General features: G+C 44.5%; 1 protein-coding gene and 1 long non-coding RNA gene across 4 annotated transcripts in view; one reads left to right on the forward strand and one right to left on the reverse strand.

The window, feature by feature from the left end:
* The window catches only part of KLHL36 (kelch like family member 36), a 247,898-nt gene that overhangs the window by 218,381 nt on the left and 3,367 nt on the right, over positions 1-26,150 (forward strand). The window lies entirely within an intron of this gene.
* LOC138525955 (uncharacterized) overlaps positions 1-26,150 on the reverse strand; it is a 242,584-nt gene that overhangs the window by 183,777 nt on the left and 32,657 nt on the right. The window contains exon 2 of the long non-coding RNA XR_011283458.1: positions 1,245-1,326. This is a non-coding gene — a long non-coding RNA (uncharacterized lncRNA). The remainder of the gene's footprint in view (positions 1-1,244; positions 1,327-26,150) is intronic.

The following is a 26,150-nucleotide window of genomic DNA, read 5'->3' on the forward strand; positions in this document are numbered from 1 at the left end:
TGCACCTAGCCATTCCTACATCGCTGAATCGACAGTGTTTGAAAGACAGGTTCTGGCGGAAGTTCGTAAGTTAGAGTCATGTGAGAAGTCCTGCAATTCTAATTTGACCAAGCTTCAAAGAGCTTCTGCTTTGAAGTTGGCCAAAGATAAGAATCTTATTATTAGACAAGCAGATAAGGGGGGAGCGATTGTTTTGATGAATCGTAGTTATTACATCAAAGAATGTGAGAGACTTCTTTCAGATGGTGTCAGCTATTTTAAACTTTCTAGTGATCCCTCAGCCAGACTTATGAAGATCATAAAAGAAAAAGTGGCTTTAGCATTTGACTCTGAGATGATTAGTAAACAAGAATATGAGTTTTTGATTAGAGAACAAGGTAGGGTACCTGTTTTTTACATTTTGCCCAAGGTACATAAGAGACTTGTGGACCCTCCTGGACGTCCTATAGTCTCTGAGGTTAATTCTATTCTTGAACCCCTGTCAAAGTTCACAGATTTTTATTTGCGACAGTTTGTCATGAAAATGAAAAGCTATTTGAGGGAAACCACTGATGCCATCAACAAAATAGAGAATATATAATTTGTCCCAGGCCATTTCTTATTGATAGGGTGGATATTCAATCCCTTTACACTATGATACCGCAAAGAGCAACACTAGAGGTGGTTGAGGACATTTTGCTCAGTAGAGAGGATGGCCACCCTGTGAGCAGTGCTTTTATTCTATGGTGTACAGAGTTTGCCCTGACTCAAAATTTCTTTCAATTTCAAGGCACCTTTTTCCAACAAACGGAGGGTACTGCCATGGGGGCAGCCATGGCCCCTAATTTAGCTAACCTATATGTTGAGTACTTTGAAAAAACTGTGACATACCCAGCCACTAATCCTTTTATCCATCATTTGAGGAAGTGGCTGAGGTATATAGATGACATACTGATCGTATGGGATGGCACCAGAGAAGAAGCTGACTGTTTTGTGATTTGGCTTAACCAACAAAATCATTTCTTCAAGTTCACTGGGTCCATATGTGATCTTGAGACTCACTTTTTGGACATTACCATCTTCCATCATAATGGACTATTACAAGTGAAGCCCTATACTAAGACTACCGATAAAAACTCTCTATTGCACTTCAACAGTCATCATGCTAAGCATTTAAAAACCAACATACCTTTTGGACAGTTTTTAAGGTTGAAAAGAAACAGTAGTAGGAAAGAGGATTTCAGCCAGAGTGCGGATGTACTTACCCAGAAATTGTTAGCCAAAGGCTATCCGCCTAGAGTGATTAGAACTGCTTCTAAAAGAGCGTACAACAACAATCGGGAGACTCTGTTAGAGAAAAATGTGAAGACGAAGAAAAAGATTGGTACTGTTTTTGTAAACACTTTTTCCAATTTATCTTACAAAATTAAAACTATTGTTATGAAAACATGGAAGAAAGTTTATCGAGGCAAAAAGGTTTTGCCACCTTTTGGTGGCCTTCAGAAAAAGTCAAAACTTAAGGAATGTCCTGATTAGGAATGATGTGACAGAAATGAGTGCACCCCTTGTTAGACAATCAAGACTATGGGGGTTACCCGAAGTGAAAGGACACTTTCCATGTGGCAAATGGAGTATGTGTGCCCAAACTAAAGAAATCAGATCCATTCAAATTTTGCCCAATGTCAAATGGGTGTTTAGTGAAATGACTAATTGTAATACATCTAATGTTGTGTATCTAATTACGTGCCCGTGTGGCCTACATTATGTGGGTAAGACCAATAGGCAGTGTAAAGTCCGAATGGTGGAACATCGGACTGCATTAGAAATCAAGTAGTCACAGCTCCTTTAGTTAAACATTTTTTTGACATGAAACATGGCTGTAACGACTTTACCTGGCTTATATTGAAAAAAGTGCATGGTAACAGCAAAGGTGAGACAGATCAAAAACTATTGAACTTGGAGTAGAAAATTATTTTCAAATTACAAAGCAATGTCTTATGGCTTAATGAAAGCATTGATTGGCATTTGGTCAGTCAAATATAAAGAGTAATATGTGATCTTGCCATATATATATTTCTGATGTTTGTTAATCTGCTTAGAATCACATGCTGTGCATAGGTCCGACATCCAGTGGTCACTGCGGAGTATTGCATTTTGTTTTTCGTAGTCGAAAAGGGGACGTCGACAAGGCGTGTCTGTAACACTATCCCTATAGTGACGTGCGTTGTACCCATAATCCCTCACGCGTCGAGGTCCCTCAGATTGTTTTTTTCCGCCCAGCTTCTGGTCGCCTTACGCGGAGCTCCTAGAGAGACATTGCAAATACTTACTACGGACCTTGGTCCTTAATTATACTTATTATATTGTTAAAGATCCCTTCCCTCGACGTTAGCTGTGAAGCTGTTTCTCCGCCGAGCAAGTTTTCGACAGAGGGGAAGAGACGGAGGAGATCCTTCGGCGCTGCCGAACACATGGCCTGGCCTCGCCGGCCAACATACAGTAGGGAGAGTGGGGGTTCGAACTTTTATCTTCTCTTTGAGAATGTCTTTCTTTCTCCCCAATCTTTCCCTTGGGGTTGTTATCACCAGTTATTATTGCCTCAGCTATGGAGAGGACACTTTTTAAGTTTTGCCCACGCTGTAGGGGCAAATACACTTGGAAGGACAAACACAAGCTCTGTAATCGTTGCTTGCCCCTCGATCATAAGGAGGACAGCTGCGCGGCCTGTAAGCTCTTGAAACCAAGAACTCTTAAAGAACGCAAAGTTAAGAGGTGGGCGGACTACGCTATGTCGAAGTCAGTTTCCTCACCCGCCGCCGCTGTTACAGAAAGTGACGAGGAGGGTGATAACTCGACGTCCGTTACGGAAGTCATTAACCCCCAGAAGGAGCGCTCGCGCTCCTCGACGTCCGTCCCCATAAGCCTAAGCACACAACCCACGGCTCTTCTTCGTCGAAGACGAAGGATCCATCAGCGCCGAAGGGGACGCAGGGGACTCCGGCGTCTACCTCAGAACGTAAGGGTCTCAAGCCCCACCCGCAAACGCAGCTGCGACCAGCGATTGGGCTTTCATCAAACACGGGCGCTACCCCAAAATCATCCGACGTAACGCTCCATAGAGCGGCCGTCGAGGAACAACGCGTAACGCAGGCAACGTCGACACCAGAGTCCTCTACTGACAAACTCGTTGTCGAGAGCCTGGCGAGAATTGTTTCCGAAGACTCACCTAAGCGGACGACGAAACAAACGTCGAATACCGCACAAAAAGCTATAGAAACGCCAAAAAAGCATAAGAGTAGCCAGGAAGTGCCCCTTTCATCTAAGAGCACTTCGGAACTACCGGAGGGCTTTTCAGATGACGACGGAAACCTTTCTTCGACATTGTGGGAGCATTCTAAGCGTTTTGAAGGTGAAAACACTGATTTCCCCCCTCTAGACTATTCAGGGGTCCCCCATGAGACCCTTGAAAGACTCCATTCTTGTATGGAGAAAATGGAAAGGTTTTTGGGAAACCAAAACCCACCCACACCCAAAAGACTAAGAGAATGGCCCCAGGATGACCCTAGGGTAAAAATTCCTAGGCTTTTTCCCCCTTCTACAGACGTATATGACCTCACGGAAGAGGAGCAATACCTCCAGGAGGATGATGAGTGTTTGGGTGGAGAGGAAGAACATGAGGAAGAGGGGCTTGAAGAAATTTCTTACACTAGTGCAGGAGCTTTCGAAGAAGATACAGCTACCTCGCAGCCTTGGCAATCCCCATCAGTGCACTCAGACCCTGATGTCTTTCACCCTTCCCCTCCCAAGGATTCACCTATTGGAAACACCTCTCCCATAGATGACCAACCTTCACTTAATGCACTATTGCGCAAGGCAGCAGCGCATTTTGAAATAGACACAGGGGAGACTCTTCCTGACATAGACTTTGTAGAGAAAGTTATTAAAGAAAAAGCCCCTGTTAGTCAGTCTATTCCGCTCCTGGCTTCTATAAAGAGAAGAATATCTCCTTCCCTTTCCAATCCTGCCTTAGTCAGAGGGGTCAACCCTCGGATAGAAAAGCTCTTCAGCCCTTCGCCCTCTGACCCGTTGTACATCAGAGGCCATTCTATTCCGGACTCCCTCGTAGTTACCAATACAAGGAAAAGAGCAGGGGTACCACTATCCACTAGTGAGGCACCACCTGAAAAAGAGGGCAAAAAGCTCTACGCACTTGGGAAGAGAATCACGACGTCCGCCGCCTTTTCAACTAGGATTGCGAATAACAATTCCCTACTAGCTAGCTACGCAGATGCACAGTGGAGCAAGCTGCGCAGCGAAGCCGAGGACGCACCAGAACCCCTGCGTTCACGCCTGTTAGCTACAATCTCAGAGGGAACTCTTGTAAACCAGGGCATCGTAAAGAACTCCTTAGATGCCGCAGAGACGGCTGGCCGTTCCCTGGTTCAGGGAACACTTCTCAAACGCCATGTCTGGCTGCGCAATTCGGGATTTAAGCCGGAAACCCAGGCTTCCCTGATAAATAAGCCCATAGAAGAAACACATCTGTTTGGGAAAGCAGTTGATGAGGCCCTAGAACATGCAAAGAAAGAGTTTGATACCATCAAAACTTTTGACCAAATTTCTAGGCCCCCTAACAGACGCGGCTATGGCAATAGACGCTCCTTTCGTGGCCAACGCCAGCAGCAAAACCAACAGCAATTTTACTCTGCTACCAGCTGGCCCTCTAATCAGGGTAACAACACCCAGTTCAGTCAAAGAGGCCAACGCCGTGGCAGGGGAAGAGGTCGCGGCTCCAGCCCCAAAGGTTCCACGCCCAATACCAACAAATGACCCAAAGATTCGGGTCCCCTCCCATGCATCACCGGTCGGGGGCCGGCTAACATCGTTCCTTTCAGCATGGGAGGGAATATCGTCAGACCGCTGGGTATTATCCACCATAGCCCACGGATACTGCATCGAATTCAACGGTTCCCCGAAGAACAGACCCCCACGGAACCGACGCATGACACCGGAACACCTCACCATTCTACTACAAGAAGTAGAAGAGCTACTGAAAAAAGAAGCTATAGAGGCTGTCCCCCTATCTCAGGTAACAGAAGGTATTTATTCAGTGTACTTCCTTGTACCCAAAAAGGACTTAACCATGCGCCCTGTATTAGATCTGCGCCCAGCGAGCAAGTTTGTCAGACCCCAAAAGTTTTGTATGGTGACCTTGCAGGAAGTAATCCCACTGTTATCACAGGGGGATTACATGACAACACTAGACATGAGAGATGCATACTTTCATATTTTAATGTTGCCAGCGCACAGAAAATACCTCAGGTTCAAGATAGAGAACAAACACTACCAGTTCAGAGTACTACCCTTCGGGATAGCATCTGCACCAACGGTATTCACGAAGGTACTGGCAGTGGCAGCGGCCCACCTGCGCAGGTTATCCATCCCGGTATACCCTTACCTCGACGACTGGCTCATAACAGGGGATTCTTTCGAAACATGCTTCTCCAATACCCAAAAGACCGTAGACCTTTTGTTCCAACTGGGCTTCTCCATCAACGAAAAGAAGTCCAGCTTAGACCCCAGCCAAATCAAACAATTCCTAGGGGCTCTAATTCGAACAAGGGACGGCCTCGTCTTCCCCTCCAACGAGAGGGTCCAAAACATGCTGTTTCAGATCCCCCATTATGTGGCAGGTCGAGAGATGACGGTACGCAAAGCAATGCGCTTGCTAGGAATGATGGCGTCATGTAGTTATTTGGTACCTCACGTGCGCCTGCGCATGCGCCCAATGCAAGAGTGGCTCAACAGCCAGTGGTGTCAGGCCAGCGGACATTGGGACGATCTAGTGGTGGTCTCGCAGGCCTTGGTTCTCTCGCTACGGTGGTGGACAAAAGAAAACCTGTTATTAGTGAAAACTTTTGCCACACCCGCAGTGGAAGCCACTCTAACCACAGACGCATCCCTTACAGGATGGGGGGCTCACCTATCCCATCAGACTGCTCACGGAGCGTGGACTCCGAGCTTAGCATCCAAGCATATAAACCTGCTGGAACTACTAGCGGTGTTCAAAGCACTGAAAGCCTTTCAGGAAGACCTACAAGGAAAGACAGTGATGGTCCTCACAGACAGCACCACAGCCATGTACTACCTCAACAAGCAAGGGGGCACTCACTCTCCAGGACTGTCCAAGCTGTCCCAGAACATCTGGAAGTGGGCTCTCAGACACAACATGTTCCTACTATCACAACATGTACCAGGGGAACTCAATTTGCTAGCAGACAAACTCAGCAGAGACTTCCCCCTGCCCGTAGAGTATGAATGGCGGTTACAGGAAGACATCGTCTTCGACGTCTTCACACAGTGGGGTTTCCCAGAAATAGACCTGTTCGCAACTCTGGAAAACTCTCAATGCCAAGATTACGCCTCCAGGTACCCCCAGAACCAGCCCAAGGGTAACGGTCTATCGAGTCCATGGTCAGGGAAATTTGTTTACGCTTTTCCCCCGACTCCCCTTCTCAACAAGCTGCACCAGGAACAAGTTACCATGATACTGGTGGCCCCTATGTGGGCCCGACAGCCATGGTTCGCTCACTTGTTGAAGATGTCTCTATCTCCTCCAGTGAAACTGCCCTGCCCGTACAACATGCTGTCACAAGACAGGGGCAGGACACTGCACCCATGCCCTCAGACCATGAACTTAGCAGCCTGGCTCCTGAGGTCATAGAATTTGGACATTTACAACTTCCACAGAGGTGCATGGACATCCTCAGAGAGGCAAGAAAGCCTAACACTCGTCACGGCTATTCTAGCAAATGGAAAAGATTTGTCATCTGGTGTAGAGGGAAGAGTATCAACCCCGTTGACTGCTCTCCCACACAAATTATTCTGTACCTGACCCATTTACTGGACTCGGGTCTAGTATTCAATTCTATTAAAGTACACCTGGCGGCGCTTTCTGCTTACACCACTTCACAACTCAAAGTATCGTGGTGGAAGATCCCAGTAATCAAAGCCTTCATGGAAGGGGTAAAGAGAATACACCCTCCAATAGCAAACCCAGCTCCCGGCTGGGATCGAAATGTGGTACTCACCAGGCTCATGAGGTCACCCTTTGAACCCATGCACAAGGCAACTCTTAAAGATCTCACTCTTAAGACTGCTTTCTTAATATCTATTACTTCCATTAGGAGAGTAAGTGAACTACAGGCCCTTTCGGTTTTAGACCCCTTTGTAACAGTTCACAAGGATAAAGTGGTTCTACGCACACACCCAAGGTTCGCACCGAAATTCATCTCCAAATTTCATGTCAACCAGTCTATAGAACTACCAACATTCTTTCAAAATCCTTCAAATCTAGGAGAAAAAAGCCTGCATACACTTGATGTGCGCAGAGCTGTCATGTTTTACATGGAAAGAACTAGTCCACTGAGAAAGACTAATCAGTTCTTTGTCTCGGTGGCAGCAGGAAGAGAAGGAGATGCAGTTTCAAAATCCACTATATCTAGATGGATTGTACAATGCATTACTCTCTGTTTCTCTCTTGCTAAGAGAGAACTACCCTTCAAGCCAAGAGCACACTTTACTCGAGGCACTGGGGCATCCATAGCATTCATTGCAAATGTTCCCCTTGAGTCCATCTGCAAAGCGGCAACCTGGAGTTCTGTACACACCTTTACAAAACACTACTGTCTAGATGCCCACTCTAGATCTGATTCCCAGGTGGGACAAGCAGTATTAAGACATCTTTTCTCTACTGTTCCTTCTCACAACCCACCTCCAACTCCGGGTACTGCTCGCTAGTCTATGCACAGCATGTGATTCTAAGCAGATTAACAAACATCAGAAGACAATGCATTACTTACCGTAAAAGCATTTCTGATGGTTGTATCTGCTTAGATTCACATGCGCCCACCCTTCCTCCCCGCTTGGATGGAAGGAACATAGACATCCTTTTCTATATATCTCTTTTCTGTACTCACTCACGTCGAGAAGGCTCCCTCAGGGCAGAAAAATACAGAGGGACCTCGACGCGTGAGGGATTATGGGTACAACGCACGTCACTATAGGGATAGTGTTACAGACACGCCTTGTCGACGTCCCCTTTTCGACTACGAAAAACAAAATGCAATACTCCGCAGTGACCACTGGATGTCGGACCTATGCACAGCATGTGAATCTAAGCAGATACAACCATCAGAAATGCTTTTACGGTAAGTAATGCATTGTCATATATATATATTTCAAGTTTATAATGTCTCTAACCTGCTCTTATCATTCAGTACATGTCTCATAGTGGATTCCTGATGTTATCAGTAAAAATGGAATTATCACATGTTTATTTATGAAATATTGGGTTGGTACTTTTGCTTTCATAGTAGTGATGCAGTTTTTAAACATTGGTTTTTAATAAGCAACCATATAGGTTTTTATTTTTAGAGGTTGCTATAACACAGAGATTTTTTAACTTGACTTTACCTGTTTTGTGGCGTCATACCGATGATAATCCTATACGGACTCTATAATAGAAAGGTTTTATCTATATTCTATTGCTGATACACTCTATCCCCTATAAAATCTTTGATGCATATATATATGTTTATATGAAAGAGACACATTCTTTACCTTTTATACGATCAATGTGGTTCTCTTTTTAGTATTATGAATTTGGATGTTTTATGCACTATGCACTTTATGATCTAGCAATAGTTTGCACGCACTTTGCACTTTACAAAGAGGAAACTTTTGCGGAATGATGAATAGAGCAGACGTCCATGCGCATACCTCAGAATGTGGATAAAATCTAAATTTATAGAGATTCACTTTATTTGACATATATCAGATATTGTATCCATTTATTAAAGCATAAAGTTGAGAGGCTTATATGAATAAGAGAGGTATGTGCATGGACGGAGAGCACTATGCACTTTATTTTTTTGCTGCTATGCACGTAATTTTGCTGCTAGAATGCTATTTTGCACAGACATCCAAATGTTTTATACTTGGCAATTTTGCACATATCATATACCGTCTATATGCACCTAGTCCGAGGTTTATTTGAGTACACTAGACGCTACTTTGCATAGGTCACCATTGCTAATTTATGATCATGCAGCTAGGAGTTACATCAGACTAATTCCTCCTTTTCTGATGCATTGGCAAACGCATTCTTAGACATATAAATTATGTCTAAAACCATGGCATATTGCTGAAATTGAAAAACACATGATTACTTTGTGAAAATAATGCATTTTTTGTTACATCACACATTTTGTGTCTTTTATGCATTTACAAATTTTGAAAGTAATTCATGTGGCACATATTAGAGGATAAAGTTAGAACTCCTCCATAAGTAATTATATACTGTTGAACCGTTCCAATATGGCTGCCTTACAAAACATGATGAACGAATGGTCCATAGCAGGTGGACACTCTCTATGTGAAATCAGAGAGTCAGTCTGGGGATAAATTGCAGTCCATTCTCTGTGTTGTTGGCAAACCCACGTGATCAAGCGGTCTGTGCACCGCGAAACGCGTTGTTTTTGTTTTCCTTCCTGATGTACTCACACCAATAAAGAAAACGTGTTGCCAGGAGTGCTGAGGAGTTTCTTTCCACTTTCTTTTGCTGCAAGGATATTGGTTCTTGATTGCAGCTGCTCTCTGGAGTGCACTCCACTTGCTGTCTTTTTCCAAAAGGCATTTTTTTCATATTATCGCGCTGAAGGCTCAACGGCGCTGGAATCTGCACCCGCCCATTTCACAGAAGCGCACAACTCCGTCCATTTGATCCGTCTTTGGAGCTGTTTTGTGTGCTCCGGTCTGTCCACAGTAACCACGTATCGTGAGGATACAGGGAGGAGGAGCGGGCCGGTTACCTGCTGTACTGCGGATGACGAGTTCGGCGCGTCGGAGGACACGTCGAGCCCGCATCAGTTGCAGCAGGTCTGTGAACGTTCCATTCTTTTCTGTTTCCTCTACTTATTCAAGTCTCGTATGGTCCGAGGACAGTCCGTTAAAGTAATTACAGCATTTCCACATTGTGGCTTGCTGTTGGCGTTAGAGCGAACATTTGTTCAAGCTATAAAGTGGTCAAACACCTCAACAACAATACATTGTATTGATTATGGCAACACAACAGGAAAGGGAAAACATTCGAAAAATACAAGCTGCGTCACTTTTCTGTGAAAAGCAACCCATACCCAATAAAGATGCACCCAAGGAGCAGATGTCAGAGACACAGTCTAGTAATGAGGTGAAACTTCTAAGAGAACTGGAGAAGCTACGTAAAAGAGAGATCAGTAAATGGTGGGAAGAATCCTCTCTACAAAATTACATTGATGTAGGACGTATTCCAAGAGGTTTACGTATCCTTACCACACCCTCGTTCGAAGATCAAGATCCTGCTATGCTACAAGAATGGGGAGAGTCCAGTAATGCTTGCTCAGTTAACTTCCTTAACATCTTGATTAAATATGCCAGAATGGACAGACACAAAATACTGGATAAAATAAAGGAAGTTACAGAACAATTGCAGAGTCTAGAGGAAAGCGAAGAGGGGAAAAATCTACGCATCAACATGGAAAAGGGATATAAAATGTTTGAGGAAGATATCAAATTACGTAAGCAGAGGAAATTCATACGTGATAGAAATGATTACGAACAAGGAAGAGTATTGACCTTTGCTAAACGCTTTGACACACTAAGGAAAAAACTTCCTTTGCAAGCCCCAGTGTCCACAAATACCAGTTCTATAGAACCATCATCCTCAGATATTGACACTACTGAGAGTGAGAGTGAACAACCTTTGAGAAAATTAAATTTTTTAGAGGAAATGAAGCTGTTGGGTATGGATGGCAGACTAAACAGTGGCAAAAAAACAAGAGGCAGAGGCCGAGGCAAGGCTTCGAATCAAAGAGGAAGAAAAAGACAAGGAGGGGAAGACGCGGGATCTTCAACAAACATGGAAAAACCGGAGCGCTTAACACGCTCTGGAATAAAGAAATGAATTCAACCACGACAGAATTACCAGATATGTCCATAATCAACCTCTCTTCCCATGAGCTGACTGCGGCTGAAAATCAAGTCTTAAGACTGGGATTAAACTTTTGTCCTACCTCTGTCTATGATTATGCTGAAACCCGCATAGACTTTGATAAATTTATGCGGAAAATCAGATTAAAAAAATTCTTTGCCATGTTTCCGCCAAAACCTAAGACCAAAGTCTGTCACCCAGGACGCACTGATGTTTCCATACAGGACACTCTCACTCTGCGCATCCTTGAAGATTTGGAATTTGAAAATACAGATTTGATGACTAACACAGATTTGGAACTTACTAATGCAGATACAAGTTGGCCAGGCAAAACAGCGCTCAAAATAAAATCTAAATTTAACCCCATGTTCAATCCGGGAGGCCATGTTGAGGCATTTCAGGACCTGGTCATTAATGATCTTAAAAAAATTTGGAAGTCACGGCAACCTGTGAGAACAAACTTGACCCCACCCCAACAATGCACACTTAAACAACTTGGGGCTATGAAAGAGTATATTATTAAACCATCAGATAAGGGGACTAATATAGTCATGATGAACCGGACTGATTACATCAAGGAAGCTCATAGGCAACTAACAGACAAAAACTGTTACTCAAAATTACAAGCTGACCCTTCTGAAACCATGAGAGTGTTACTATCGGACCTTTTACAGACTTGGAAGGAGAGAGACCTGCTAGACGAAGACATGTGTACATATTTACAACCTAAATTTCCCACTATTCCAACGATTTATTTTCTGCCTAAAGTACACAAAAGCTTGACAAGACCTCCAGGCAGACCTATTGTCACACTATGTGGGACACTGTTGGAAAACCTATCGCGGTTTGTGGATGAAACACTGATTACTTTTGTTACCACTCTGCCCTCCTATTTAAGGGACACTAAAGATTTTTTGAGCAGAATAGAGGGTATTCCATGGGAAACTTCTTATTTGTTAACAACTCTAGATGTGGTCTCTCTCTACACTTCAATTCGACACGAAGATGGCCTTAAAGCTTGCGAGTATTTTTTGTACACCAGGTCCATGAACTACATGCAACATGGCACTATGATATTGGAGATGATCAGATTTTGCTTAACCAATAATTGTTTTCTGTTTGTTAAGGAGTATTTTATTCAACTTCAAGGCACTGCCATGGGCACTACGTTTGCTCCTTCATATGCTAATTTAACCATGGGCTGGTGGGAGAAGTTTGTTGTCTGGCATTCAGGCAACACTTTATACACAGACAAAATAATCCTATGGCTGCGATATATTGATGATCTGTTTGTGATCTGGGATGGCAATGATCAAGAATGGCTAGACTTTTGTGAGGATGTTAAACATTAATAATTTAAACCTCCAATTTACTGAGAACCATAGCAAGACTGAGGTAGTTTTCTTGGATATTGCAATTAAAGTAGTTAATGGAGAACTCACCAGCAGCCTACACAGAAAGCCAACCAGCTCAAACATACCATTACACGCAAAGAGTAGCCATCCCACAGCCCTAAAATGGAGCATTCCGTATGGCGAATTTATACGCATACGTAGAAATTGCTCAAATATTAACATCTTTGACAGTGAATGTGCCTGGATGGCCCAGAGATTTAAAAATCGCGGCTACCCAATCAAAATATTGGAAAGAGCATTTCTAAAAGTTAGAGACATGGACCGCTCCCTCTTACTGACTTCTAATTCTGTGCAAACGAAAAATACGGAGAACACAGATACACGTCTAATTTTGACTTTTGGTAACGGGGCGCGTAACATTCGCCAAGTATTACAAAAGCACTGGCATGTTCTAAGATTAGATGAACACTTGGGCGAGAGCCTGGCACCCAAAGTCAATATTACATTCCGTAGATCACCTTCAATGAAAGATACCCTGGTGCCTAGTTTTATGAGCCCTCTGGTTAATCAATCAGGAGCCAGTTGGATGAACATCAAGAGACCGGGCTTCCAAAAATGTTCCAAATGTAAAGCATGTACCTACGCAGTTAACACTAGCTGTTATTTACATCCTATTTTAGGGAAGAACATTAAGATTGTGTCCAGAATAACTTGTGAAACTGAGTATGTGGTATATGTGTTGAATTGCCCATGTAACAAGTGGTATGTTGGTAGCACCAAAGGACAACTTAAATTAAGGGTACTACAACATATCAGGGCAATTAAGCATGCCGATCCAACTTACCCTATGGCTCTACATTTTAAGCATCAACATGGGGGCCAATTGGAGGGCTTTACTTTTTTCGGCATACATACAATTACCAAACCACTTAGAGGAGGCAATCGCGAGTTAGCATTACGACAGCTGGAAACCAGGTGTATTTTGGACTTAGAGACTAAGAAACCCAGGGGTCACAATTTAGATGAGGAATTATATACCTTCCTGGGAACATGAATTTCAAGTTTATAATGTCTCTAACCTGCTCTTATCATTCAGTACATGTCTCATAGTGGATTCCTTATGTTATCAGTAAAAATGGAATTATCACATGTTTATTTATGAAATATTGGGTTGGTACTTTTGCTTTCATAGTAGTGATGCAGTTTTTAAACATTGGTTTTTAATAAGCAACCATATAGGTTTTTATTTTTAGAGGTTGCTATAACACAGAGATTTTTTAACTTGACTTTACCTGTTTTGTGGCGTCATACCGATGATAATCCTATACGGACTCTATAATAGAAAGGTTTTATCTATATTCTATTGCTGATACACTCTATCCCCTATAAAATCTTTGATGCATATATATAGGTTTATATGAAAGAGACACATTCTTTACCTTTTATACGATCAATATGGTTCTCTTTTTAGTATTATGAATTTGGATGTTTTATGCACTATGCACTTTATGATCTAGCAATAGTTTGCACGCACTTTGCACTTTACAAAGAGGAAACTTTTGCGGAATGATGAATAGAGCAGACGTCCATGCGCATACTTCAGAATGTGGATAAAATCTAAATTTATAGAGATTCACTTTATTTGACATATATCAGATATTGTATCCATTTATTAAAGCATAAAGTTGAGAGGCTTATATGAATAAGAGAGGTATGTGCATGGACGGAGAGCACTATGCACTTTATTTTTTTGCTGCTATGCACGTAATTTTGCTGCTAGAATGCTATTTTGCACAGACATCCAAATGTTTTATACTTGGCAATTTTGCACATATCATATACCGTCTATATGCACCTAGTCCGAGGTTTATTTGAGTACACTAGACGCTACTTTGCATAGGTCACCATTGCTAATTTATGATCATGCAGCTAGGAGTTACATCAGACTAATTCCTCCTTTTCTGATGCATTGGCAAACGCATTCTTAGACATATAAATTATGTCTAAAACCATGGCATATTGCTGAAATTGAAAAACACATGATTGCTTTGTGAAAATAATGCATTTTTTGTTACATCACACATTTTGTGTCTTTTATGCATTTACAAATTATGAAAGTAATTCATGTGGCACATATTAGAGGATAAAGTTAGAACTCCTCCATAAGTAATTATATACTGTTGAACCGTTCCAATATGGCTGCCTTACAAAACATGATGAACGAATGGTCCATAGCAGGTGGACACTCTCTATGTGAAATCAGAGAGTCAGTCTGGGGATAAATTGCAGTCCATTCTCTGTGTTGTTGGCAAACCCACGTGATCAAGCGGTCTGTGCACCGCGAAACGCGTTGTTTTTGTTTTCCTTCCTGATGTACTCACACCAATAAAGAAAACGTGTTGCCAGGAGTGCTGAGGAGTTTCTTTCCACTTTCTTTTGCTGCAAGGATATTGGTTCTTGATTGCAGCTGCTCTCTGGAGTGCACTCCACTTGCTGTCTTTTTCCAAAAGGCATTTTTTTCATATATATATATATATATATATATATATATATATATATATATATATATATATATATATATCTTGCTTCCACTCTGACTCCTTGCTATGGCAAAATTATTGAATGTGTGTTTTTGGCATTTGCAACATATTGGATACTGCTTTTCCTTTGCAACATACTGTTTACATTATATGTCAATTTTGGCGCCAACTTTGCCAGGTTGGGGTTCACTAATCTCCTCAACACCGATCTTCGCCTTTGCGGGGTGTTCATTTAAAAATGGCCGCTCCGTTTTTCGTGAGAGAGCGCTTTGATGATGAGTTTAGCCCCTTTTCTGTGTTTACTATGATGCCGGAAGCTTTTGTAATTCGTACAACGCTGTCGGTTTTGTGAATATGTGCTGGTGACACGGCTGTTGTTTCTCCACAAACGTTTGGAGCCTTGTTTTCTATAGCGATTTGCACGCATATTGAAGTTTAAGGTGAGCATGCCGGGCTGAGCAACACACGCGCGCATGATGTGTTTATCACTTCACGGAGATAGGGATCTTAATGCATGCCACTGTTTGGTCCGCATCTGGGGTTAGCTCTATCAGTATTGTACCCTTTGAGACACGGGTCACAATTGTTCAGCTTTGTGGTCCTTTCTATACATGTAAGTGGCACCTAGTTATCCACCAGGGTGTACCGTAGTCCGGCAAATACATGGGTATTGGTGTTTATTATTGTTTTCGATCTGTATAGACACCACAGTTTACGAATGATCCCTATTTTATTGCAGATTGGTACTTGGTACTGCGTAATACCAAATAAGTTTGTGGATTGGATCCGTTTGACGTTACCAGGGAGTTGTCCCCTGTGTCCCACGCAGTGGGTTTCCCCAACTTTGTGGAGGTAATTATGACTATAAACGACATGACTATGTCATAGCTCGTGTATTCAGTGATCTTTGGCTGAAATAGAGTGTATGTGTCATGATCTCTGCTTCCAAAAGGTCAGGGTTTTCCCAACTCCCTTGGAAGCAGATTCATAACCCAGGTTCCGAGTGCCAACCAGTCCCAATTGGGACCTTTTGGACCCAGTCCTGGCGCCAGTGGCACCAGGCTCATAAATATGCCTAGTCCCAGCGCTGGAAGCGCCGGGCTCATAATGCTTGGGTGGACTTACCTGCAGCAGACCATGCTGCTTACTTGCCTGCCAGTTGAGCCTCTGATCCTCTTCTGTTTGGAACTACTTTTCCTGTTGGGTGGGGCAGGAGCCACTCCCTAGGTTCAGAACACTGGAACTCTTCTGGAAAGCAGGAACTCTTTTCTTACCTAGGCGTGGCTGTGGAAGGAGACACCTAAGCACTACAGGAGGCTATTTAAACCACACCGATGGATGAATCTTGCTTTGCGTTATTCTGCATCCTCTGCAGCAGAACGCTCATCGTGTCTTCTGCATCTGATCCTGGGCCTAAGGAAAAGGCTTACCATCCTGAATCCAGTCTTCAGCAACACCTATAAAGACAAGAAAGAAAGAACAGGTTAGCATTACGGTCTTCAGTGACAGCTCTTCACTTACCTGGGCCATCGGCTGTCACCAACGCCTCGCGCTGCATTCTGAAAGACCAAGGCTTACCTACTCTTCGTGCGCTCCGGAGGTCTTCACACTGCATTCCGGCATCTGAAAGACAAAAGCTTACCAACTCTTCGCACGCTCCGGAGGCCTTCGGCGCTGCATCCCGCATCTGAAAGACAAAACAAGGTGCGTTTAAAGACATTGGGGAACTTTTAATACTCACGTGCCATTACTCCTTTCCACATCTAACCCAGTGGGTATTCCGGCACCCTGCAGCCGCTCCGAACTTGTACCTGCAAAATAAAAAGACAGTTAGAGCGCATCGTGAAGCAGGCAACAAGCGCTTACTTACGTGCTTCCAGGCGCTTCTATTCATCACACGGGCTCCATCTTCAACTCACTTCAGCCCGTCATCCACCATCGCCGGAACCCTGCAAAACAAGAGACATCATTACTAAAGACTTTAAAGACATTAGAATTACTCGAAACTTACCGTTCGTGCAGTAAACGACGGACAGCAGTCCTTTGAAGTCAAGGGCCTGCTCCCCTTATCCAGTGAAGAAACTGGTTACAGCAGCCTGCCCCGAGGCAGATGGAGAGCAGGGCGTTCTCTTACCTAAGGTGAGAGCGTTAACCTTCGGGGTTCTACAGGAGAAGAGAAAGGGAAGAAGAGAGAGACATTCAATAACCCAGTTCATTAATCCCATATTATCTGCAGACATCTTACCCTTCGAGTCAAACATACAGTGCACAGAGGTCCAGCCCAAAGAGCCAGCCGTGTGTTACACATCACCTTTGAAGATACGGTATACGCCCAGTCAAGACCGGCGCCTCTACGGGAATCAGGTGAGCGTTACAGTATGGTTCTTTGAAAGTTGGTAAGTTGGTTTGTTCTTTTTAGGTGTTGCGATATCTTGGCGGACTGCGACGCCTTTTGAAGTTTTTGGTCTCTCACTGACAAGAGATAAGCATATTTGTCATTTACAGACGTGCATTGAAAGTTCACCATTTCAAGGTAAATCTAATTGGTTTATTCTTTTTAGACCTGTGTGAGGTTGGCATCAGTTGTTGAGCTGACTTCCCATTTACATTTTGTAATACTCCCCTTCCTTTGGAACTCATAAGTTTACTCTGTCTTTTCTCTTATAGGCTTTGTTTGCCTGTAACTACCCATTCAACACGGTGTTGAGGAGAATAGTGGATGTTTTAAATTTTCCCCTGAAGAATGTTCGCCCGAAAGGGGCTTTGAAGAACAGAAACATGTTGGGATTATGTGTTTTTTATTGACACATTTAGGTTCTTTCTGTATTTTATGTGATTTCGTTTGTGTCTTGGGTATGTGTATAATTTGAAGCCTGGTTTTTTAGATACTGAAGGTTTTAGTGTTAGTTTTTACACTGTGTTTGGTGAGGGTAGTGTTTTATGTTTTAATTTAAATATTTTGAATAAACAAGAATGTTTTTGAAATACTGGAATGTGACCCGCAGTCTATGTTGTCAAGACTTGTAGTGCTGGAAAATCTATCAGAGGTTGTTCTTTAGCACCATAATTCCATATCCGCAGCTTCTGCTACGCTGTATGTTTAAAACTCTCATTGAATGAAGACACACAGCTCATAACTGTACACTTACCCCATTGCATGAGAGCACTTTCTATTTTGCACTCATTTGTTAAGGACATGTTACAGGTTACTGGGAAGGTGTTAGCCGGTTAAGCCAGTCAAATGAATATTATCATGTAAAAAAGCATTTTTTTTTTACATGTGCTCTCTGTGAAAATGTGTGCATTTACACCTGATTTGCGTTCCAGTTGCATTTGCCATTGCTTGCATGTGTTTCTATTGCTGTCATGGTGCATGCCCCCAGGCATCAAGAGCAGACCAGCCTACCCCAGTCGCTGGCACCCATGGGGACCTTTAAGGCCCCAAAAGGTTGCCTCAAGACTTCCTGGAGTCAGTCCTGGCGCCAGGCTCATATTATTCCACCATGTAAGGCAGGTTGCAGGGGGCATGGAGACCCATTCAGTCCAGCCTGAAGGGACTGTGCCATACAGTATATTTGGGTGTGGCTGGAGGGACTACTTTACCTGGAACTACTTGTGCAGGGTGTGGCTGTAGGGACTACTTAACTTGGGACTACTTGTACAAGGCTATATAAACCACACCCTAAGAACAGAACACGCTTTGCGTTATTCTGCACTCCTGCAGGGTAACGCTCACCGTGTCTGCTAGCTCCAGTTTACCCGGTCTTCAGCCACCTCGTTTTGGGAACCACGAATATCAGCATCTGTGGAGAAGGGAAGAAAAGAGAGAACGAGAACAAGAATAGCGTTTAGTCCTTACCTGAGAAGCTCCATCCGGAAGGCTTCCTTTTCAGCCGCTCTCTGAATCGCCGAACCTGTAGAAAGGAAACGCAAGCATAAAGAGACAATACTCACCCAGGGACTGCATTCCTCTGCGATCCATCAAAGCATCCACACACGAACGCCGCTCCGGAGTCGCCGCATCTGCAGAACAGTAAAGAAACATCAGGTTAGTCGCGCAAGGGGAAAAGAACCATTTCTTTAAAAGAAAACATTTCAACACTGCACTTTCGCTCTAGTACTCGCCTGCAGGAATTCTGCTCAACATCACAGAGAGGTGTCAATTGTTCACCTGGCACACCGAAAACCGCATCTGCAAAAAGAAACAAGCACAGTAGTGAGAAACTTTGGCAACAAAGAACTTTTAAGCAAAACTTATACCAAGAATCTAATGGCATAGAAACTTACCTATAGAGCCACAGTTGTTCTGAACTCCGCTACAGCCCGCAGGATCAGTGACGCAACTAGATCCACTGGAGAGGCTAAACAAACATCAACACGCCCCTGCATACAGTCGCAGGACGGAGAGTCCGCCATAAATAAACCAAAGGTGAGACATAATCAGAGGGGAGTGCTAGGAGGTCACAGGAGGTGGGAGTCTAGCCCGCCCCCTCACAGCTGGTTAACATCTCGTTTCAACATTTTAGGCACACTCCCACTCGTGAAGGAAGTAGTGACAACCGAGAAGACACATGCAGCCATTCATCGCTCAGCTTCGTGAGACGCCCCTGTGGAGACCAGGTGAGCGTAACAGAATGCGAAGCCTTCATACAATCCTCTACCTGGGCGTCATGGAATCATCAGAGACTGACCAGCTAGCCCAGCTTTTGGGGGAACTCGGGGCAGAGGTGCATTCAGCTGGGCAAGAAACCAACGCTCTAAGGAGAGAACTGATTGTGGCCAAGGATCGAACTGATGACCTAGCCAGACAATTGCTCCAATCACAGGCTGCCAAACACGGCTACCTGGAATGGGGTCCTCAATCCCAACTCTGTCAAGTAACCCTGTACAGGTGGTCCTTCCGGGAGCCGTACCTTTAGCTCCACCTGAACGCTTTGCGGGAGACCCAAAACGGTATGCGGTTTTTATGAATCAATGTCGCCTACATTTCCTATGTAGGCCTGGAGCCTTTCCGAACGACCAATCGAAGGTGGCCTTTGTGCTTTCTTCTCAGAGGCAGTGGCGCAGACTGGTCGGTACCAATAGTCAATCGAGACAACCCCCTCTTACGGGACTTTCAGAGGTTTCATCAGGATATGGAGAAGTTGTTCGCCCGACACTCCCAAGGCCAAGCATTAGATAACCAACTCCTGTCTCTGCGTCAAGGGAACCAAGATCTGCTAACGTATATCGCAAACTTCAACCGACTGGTAGTGGAAACCGGTTGGCCTGAAGACAAAAGAACTACGCTGTTTTATCGTGGATTGAGAGGCGAGTTAAGACGTTTTGGCTCAAGTAGTCAATCCCCCAAGAGATTGTGCGGAATACATTGACTTGGTGGTACAGCTTGACCACAGGCTGCAGAACCGGAGAGCTGATCGACCTAGAATGGAAAATCGGGTGTTTGTTTGTTCAAAAGAAAACCCTTCGAAAACCACCGACCTGTCCGAGCCCATGCAGATGGGAGGTGTGCGGGGACCGCTATCCAAGGCGGAAAGGGACAAAAGGAGGCAACATCAGTTGTGCTTATATTGCGGCACAGCCACCATTTCCTCCGAGAGTGTCCGGTGAAACCACCCAACAAGACAGCCGGGCCGCTGACAAGGTCAGAGCAGAGCCAGAGCCGGAAAACTACCATGCCTGACAAGCGTAGAGATCCACTTGTCCAGCGAGAAGGAGGACTCACAGACCTCGCACCTAACCTTTCCCATGATTCTCATTAGTCACCAGCAACCGTCTCGTATGCATGAGGTCAGAGCTTACATCAACAGCGGAGCCATCGGTAACTACATGGATCAGGAATTGGCTTCAAGGATGAATCTTCCTCTTTGTAAAAAGGCAACAACCGATTTGGTCACCACCGTAGACGGAACATAGATCTCTTCAGGTCCTGTAACACACTCAACGACGGAAGTGACTCTGTTGTGCCAAGATGGGCATCGGGAAGCTATTGTGTTTGATCTAATCAAAGCTCCACAATTCCAAATAATTCTGGGAATGCCGTGGTTAGAAACACATAATCCTTGCATTGACTGGCGTGCGAAGAGGTTGACCTTCTCAGAATGTGCTCATACATGCTATCAAGCAGAAGAACCCGTGACCAAAGAGGTGGCAACAGTCATGAGTGTTACGAATCCGCTACGTCCGGAATGCCAAGATTGTCAGGATGTTTTCCAGAAAGATCGAGCCAATACACTGCCGCCCCATAGACCATACGACTGCCAGATCGACCTAATACCTGGCGGTCAGATTCCAAGTGGTCGGATCTATGCGCACACTGAGCCCGAAAATCTTCATTTAAAAAGTACTTAGACCAGTATCTTGCAAACAGATTAATTCTTCCATCCAAGTCCCCGGCGGCCTCGCCCTTATTCTCCGTACCTAAAAAGGAAGGAGATCTAAGGACTTGTATTGTATAGACTACCGTGCATTGAACCAAGTAACTGTAAAAAATCGGTAACCCTTGCCTCTAATCCCTGAACTGCTGGACCAAGTAAAGGACGCTCGGATTTACACTAAGTTAGATCTCAGAGGGGCGTACCATCTCGTACGAGTTAAAAAGGGAGACGAATGGAAAACCGCCTTCCGTACCAAGTATGGGCTATTTGAATATCAGGTGATGCCCTTTGGGCTTTGTAACGCCCCGGCGGCGTTTCAGTATTTTATTAACAACGTCCTTCGAGAACTAATTGATGTCTGTGTCGTAGTATACTTTGACGACATTCTAGTGTACTCGTCTTCCGAGCAAGATCATGTGAAACATGTTTGTGCTGTCCTTGAAAAACTCCAGCAGCACAAGTTATTTGCAAAATTAGAAAAATGCTTCTTCCATGTTAACGAGGTCGAGTTCCTTGGATTTGTTCTGACCCCTCGTGGTGTTCGTATGGATTCACGTAAGGTAGATGCCATTCTCAATTGGCCCTCTCCAATCAAAGGAGTCCAGAGTATGCTGGGATTTGCAAACTTCTATTGTCGATTCATTCTGGGCTTTTCGCAACTGGTACATCCGATCACATCCCTATTGCGAAAGAATAAGCGCTTTCAGTGGTCGGAAGAAGCGGAAAAGGCTTTTCAAGACTTGAAGAAGAAATTCACTTCAGCTCCAATCCTGAAACGCCCTCGTCCAGATCTCCCGTACGTGGTAGAAACCGACGCTTCCAGTCTGGCAATGGGGGCAGTCCTTTCTCAAAAGGATCCTGAGGCAGGTCAACTTCACCCAGTGGCCTTTTGGTCACGAACTTGTACAGCACAGGAGCTAGATTACGCTGTGACGGACAAGGAACTTTTAGCCATTAAGGTAGCTTTTAAAGCCTGGTGGCATTATCTTCTAGGAGCAAGACATACCATCACAGTAATCACAGATCATCGCAATCTACAATACCTTAAGACGCCAAAGGCCCAATCTTCTCGCCAACTCTGATGGGCGCTGTTCTTTGCTAAATACGATTTCGTGATTACATACCGACCTGGTTGCCGAAACGGAAAAGCTGATGCTCTATCCCGTATTGGGATCGATGAAGCATACACAGGCCCAGATCCAGTAGCCATAATCCCTGAAGGGAGAATCCTGGGAATTACGACATCTCTGGCCCTGGATGACATCGATAAGGACATTTCGCATCTCCTTGACGCCAAGACTCTGCAGGATTGGCCAACTAAAAGCAAACACCATTCAGTTACAAATCACTTGTCATATTTCCAAGGACGCCACTATCTCCTCAATAAGGAGCTTCAGGAAAGGGTCATCTCAATTTACCACAAATCATTGGTAGGTCATCCTGGAATTGCAAAAACTTAAGCCAAGGTCAAGCGGCATTTTTGGTGGCCAACCTGGCGTAAAGACATCAAGCAATTTGTGCTATCATGCAGTATTTGTGCACAAAACAAAGCTCAAACAACAAAACCATCGGGTCTATTGCAACCTCTGGATGTTCCACCTGCACCCTGGCATACACTGTCTCTCGATTTTATCACTGATCTCCCTCCTTGTAATGGATTTAACACCATTTTAGTGGTGGTAGACTTGTTATCCAAAATGGCCCACTTCATTCCACTAAAAGGCTTACCCTCAGTGTCGATCCTGGCAAAGGCGATCCTAGAACTGATTATCCGAATACACAGATTCCCCTCCGTCCTAGTTTCAGATCGGGGCAGCCAGTTTATTTCACATTTTTGGAGAAAATGTTGCGTGTTAGCTCAAATCGATGTAAGACTTTCCACTAGCCACCACCATCAAACTGATGGTCAGACCGAGAGAACCAACCAGACATTGGAACAGTACCTAAAATGCATGTTACACCAAACGGAAGGTAGTTGGAAAGACATTTTATGGATAACCGAGTACGCCTATAACAATTCCTTACACTCCAGCATTGGGCAGAGTCCATTCTGTACAATATACGGGATGCATCCACGAACCTCTAACCTCGACCTACCTCCATTTTTGGAAATGTCAGCCGTAAGAAGTTTGCACACTACCATCACACAAGACGACTATGATTATTACATCTACATCATCCGGTCGCCTGACAATCAAGACCAGCCTGTAGCAGAGTCTCCTGTAGACAATCAACTACAATACAATGTACTGCTGCTGAAGGCTGCCCAACGCTTTAGTATTGGCACCCAAGAGGCACAAGTAGACAAGGACTTTATGGAGGACAGTCTGGGAGTCAGAAGTCCGCCACTCAGTTTATCCCACTGTTACAGTCTGTACAAAGATGTATACAGCTATCATTACTTGCACCTAACCTCACAGGGGCGATTGATCCGAGACTAGAGAAGTTATTCAGGTCAGTGCCCGCAGAGCCCCTGTATATTAGGGGTCAGCTAAAACCTTATTCACTAGTCGTCACCGCTACCAGAAAGAAAACTGGCACACCTCTGGCGTCGGCTGAAGCCCTGCCTGACAAAGAAAGTAAGAAGATCTACACTTTCAGTAGGAAGCTTTGCCCCTCAGCGGCATATCAAGCTAGAATGGCAAACAACACTACACTTCTGGCTAGGTATGGCTGCCACAAGTGGGATGACTTGGTACACCAGGTTGAAGCGGTTCCAGAACCCCTAAAATCGCAATTAAGCACCATCATAGAGGGCAAGCGGGTATCAAACTGCATCCTCAAAAATAATCTATATGGAGCAGACAATGCAGGCCGCATCATCGCAGAAGGCACACTCATCAAGCACCACGCCTGGCTCAGACAGTCTGGTTTTAAGCTAGAGACTCAGGCCACCCTCCTTAACATGCCGTTGTAACCTAATTTTCTTTTTGGTAAGGCTGTCGAAGATGCTTTCAAGAGCGCAAAGGAGGAGTAGGACACTCTTAAATCCTTGACCAATTAACTAACAAACCCTACGTACAACGGGGCTCCTCAAACTCCAGAAGGTTTTGGGGTCAGGGTTCACAATGCTGTTCTGGATACACTAGGGGCGGACAGTATTCAACTTGGGGGCCATCCCAAGGACAATCTTCCTCTTCTGGCTTTCAAAGAGGAAATTACAGATCTAGAGGAAGAGGCAGAAACTCACCTGGGAGAGGCTCCACCCCTCCGAAACAGTGACGCACTGCTGCAGGTTCCCTCCCATGTAGCTCCAGTAGGAGGTCGAATTTCACACTTCACCCACGCATGAGAGAGGATAACGTCAGACAAGTGGGTGTTGTCCACCGTGGCAGGCGGGTATTGCATTGAACTGTTACAAAAGCCACCCATCCGCCCGCCAAGACACAGAAAGATGACGACGGAAGAGTGGTGCATACTGTTAGAAGAGGTAAAGGTACTACTGGAAATGGATGCCATAGAAATTGAACCAGCAAATCAGCTAAACAAGGGTATTTATTCAACGTACTTCCTTGTGTCAAAGAAAAACCTTTCCATGCTCCCAGTATTAGATCTGAGCCCTGCAAACAAATATGTCAAGCCGCAAAGGTTTCGCACGACCACGCTTTAAGAGGTGATCCCCCCTCTTAAAACGGGAGGATTACATGGCAACATTGGATATGAAAGATGCATACTTTCATCATATTTCAATGCTCCCTGCGAAAAGGAAATATCTGTGGTTTTAGATAGCGGGAGTGCACTATACCAGTTCAAGGTACTCCCCTCGGCATTGCCTCAGCGTATTCACAAATGTGCTCACAGTAGTGGCAGCACACCTGCACAGAAAGTCAATCCCGTATACCCTTATCTGGACGACTGGCTAATCATCGGGCAATCTCCTCAAATTTGCAAACAAAATACAAAAAAAGACTATAGATCTTCTTTTCAATTTAGGCTTCTACATCAATGAAAAGTAATCAAGTCTAGTTCCAAACCAAATGAAACAATTTCTGGGAGCAATTCTAAAGACAAAAGAGGAGCTGGCTTTTCCGTCAAATGAGAGAGTACAAAACATGCTGTTGCAAGTACCTCACTACAAGGCGGGTCACCAGATAACTGTAGGCAGAGCAATGCGCTTGCTCAGGAAGATGGCCTCATGCATTCACTTGGTTCCACAAGTGCGCCTGCGCCTGTGCCAATGGTTAGCGAAATAATGGTCTAAGGCAAGCGGGCAGTGGGACGATCTAGTGGTTGTTCCGCTTACCGTGGTACAGGCTCTTAGCTGGTGGTCCAGGGACACCCTGCTAAGAGGAAAATCCTTTGCGTTCCCCCAGCACAAGCGATCCTAACTACAGACACCTCACTCGCTGGATGGGGGGCTCACTTCCTCCACCACACAGCTCGTGTCCAGGTTTCCCAAACCAAGGTCCAAGGGGAACGCCCTATGGATGAACTGGTCAGGGAAATTTGCTTCTGCTTTTCCTCCCAACACCACTCCTCAGCAGGACAGTGCAACACAATCAAGCTCCCGTGCCCATACAACATGCTAACACAAGTGAGCATCCCTCCACCCTCTGCCTCAATCTATGAACAAGGCAGCTTGGCTCCTGAAGTCATAGTATTCGGCCACTTAAATGTTCCACAAAGGTGTATGGATAGCCTAAAGGAGATACAGAAACCCAACACCAGACACTGCTATTTTAACAAGTGGAAGAGATTTGTGATACGGTGCAGGTCACAAACCTTAAACACAATCGAATGTTCTCCAGCAAAAAATCTACATTCTATGCTTTATCTACTAGACTCTGGCCTAGTATTCAACTCCATCAAAGTACACCTGGCAGCTCTGTCAGCTTACACCACTTCACAGAACAGTGTCCTGGTGGAAAGT

Source organism: Ambystoma mexicanum, chromosome 1q (genome assembly GCF_040938575.1).
Source record: "Ambystoma mexicanum isolate Mex_15411 chromosome 1q, UKY_AmexF1_1, whole genome shotgun sequence".
Taxonomy (NCBI): domain Eukaryota; kingdom Metazoa; phylum Chordata; class Amphibia; order Caudata; family Ambystomatidae; genus Ambystoma; species Ambystoma mexicanum.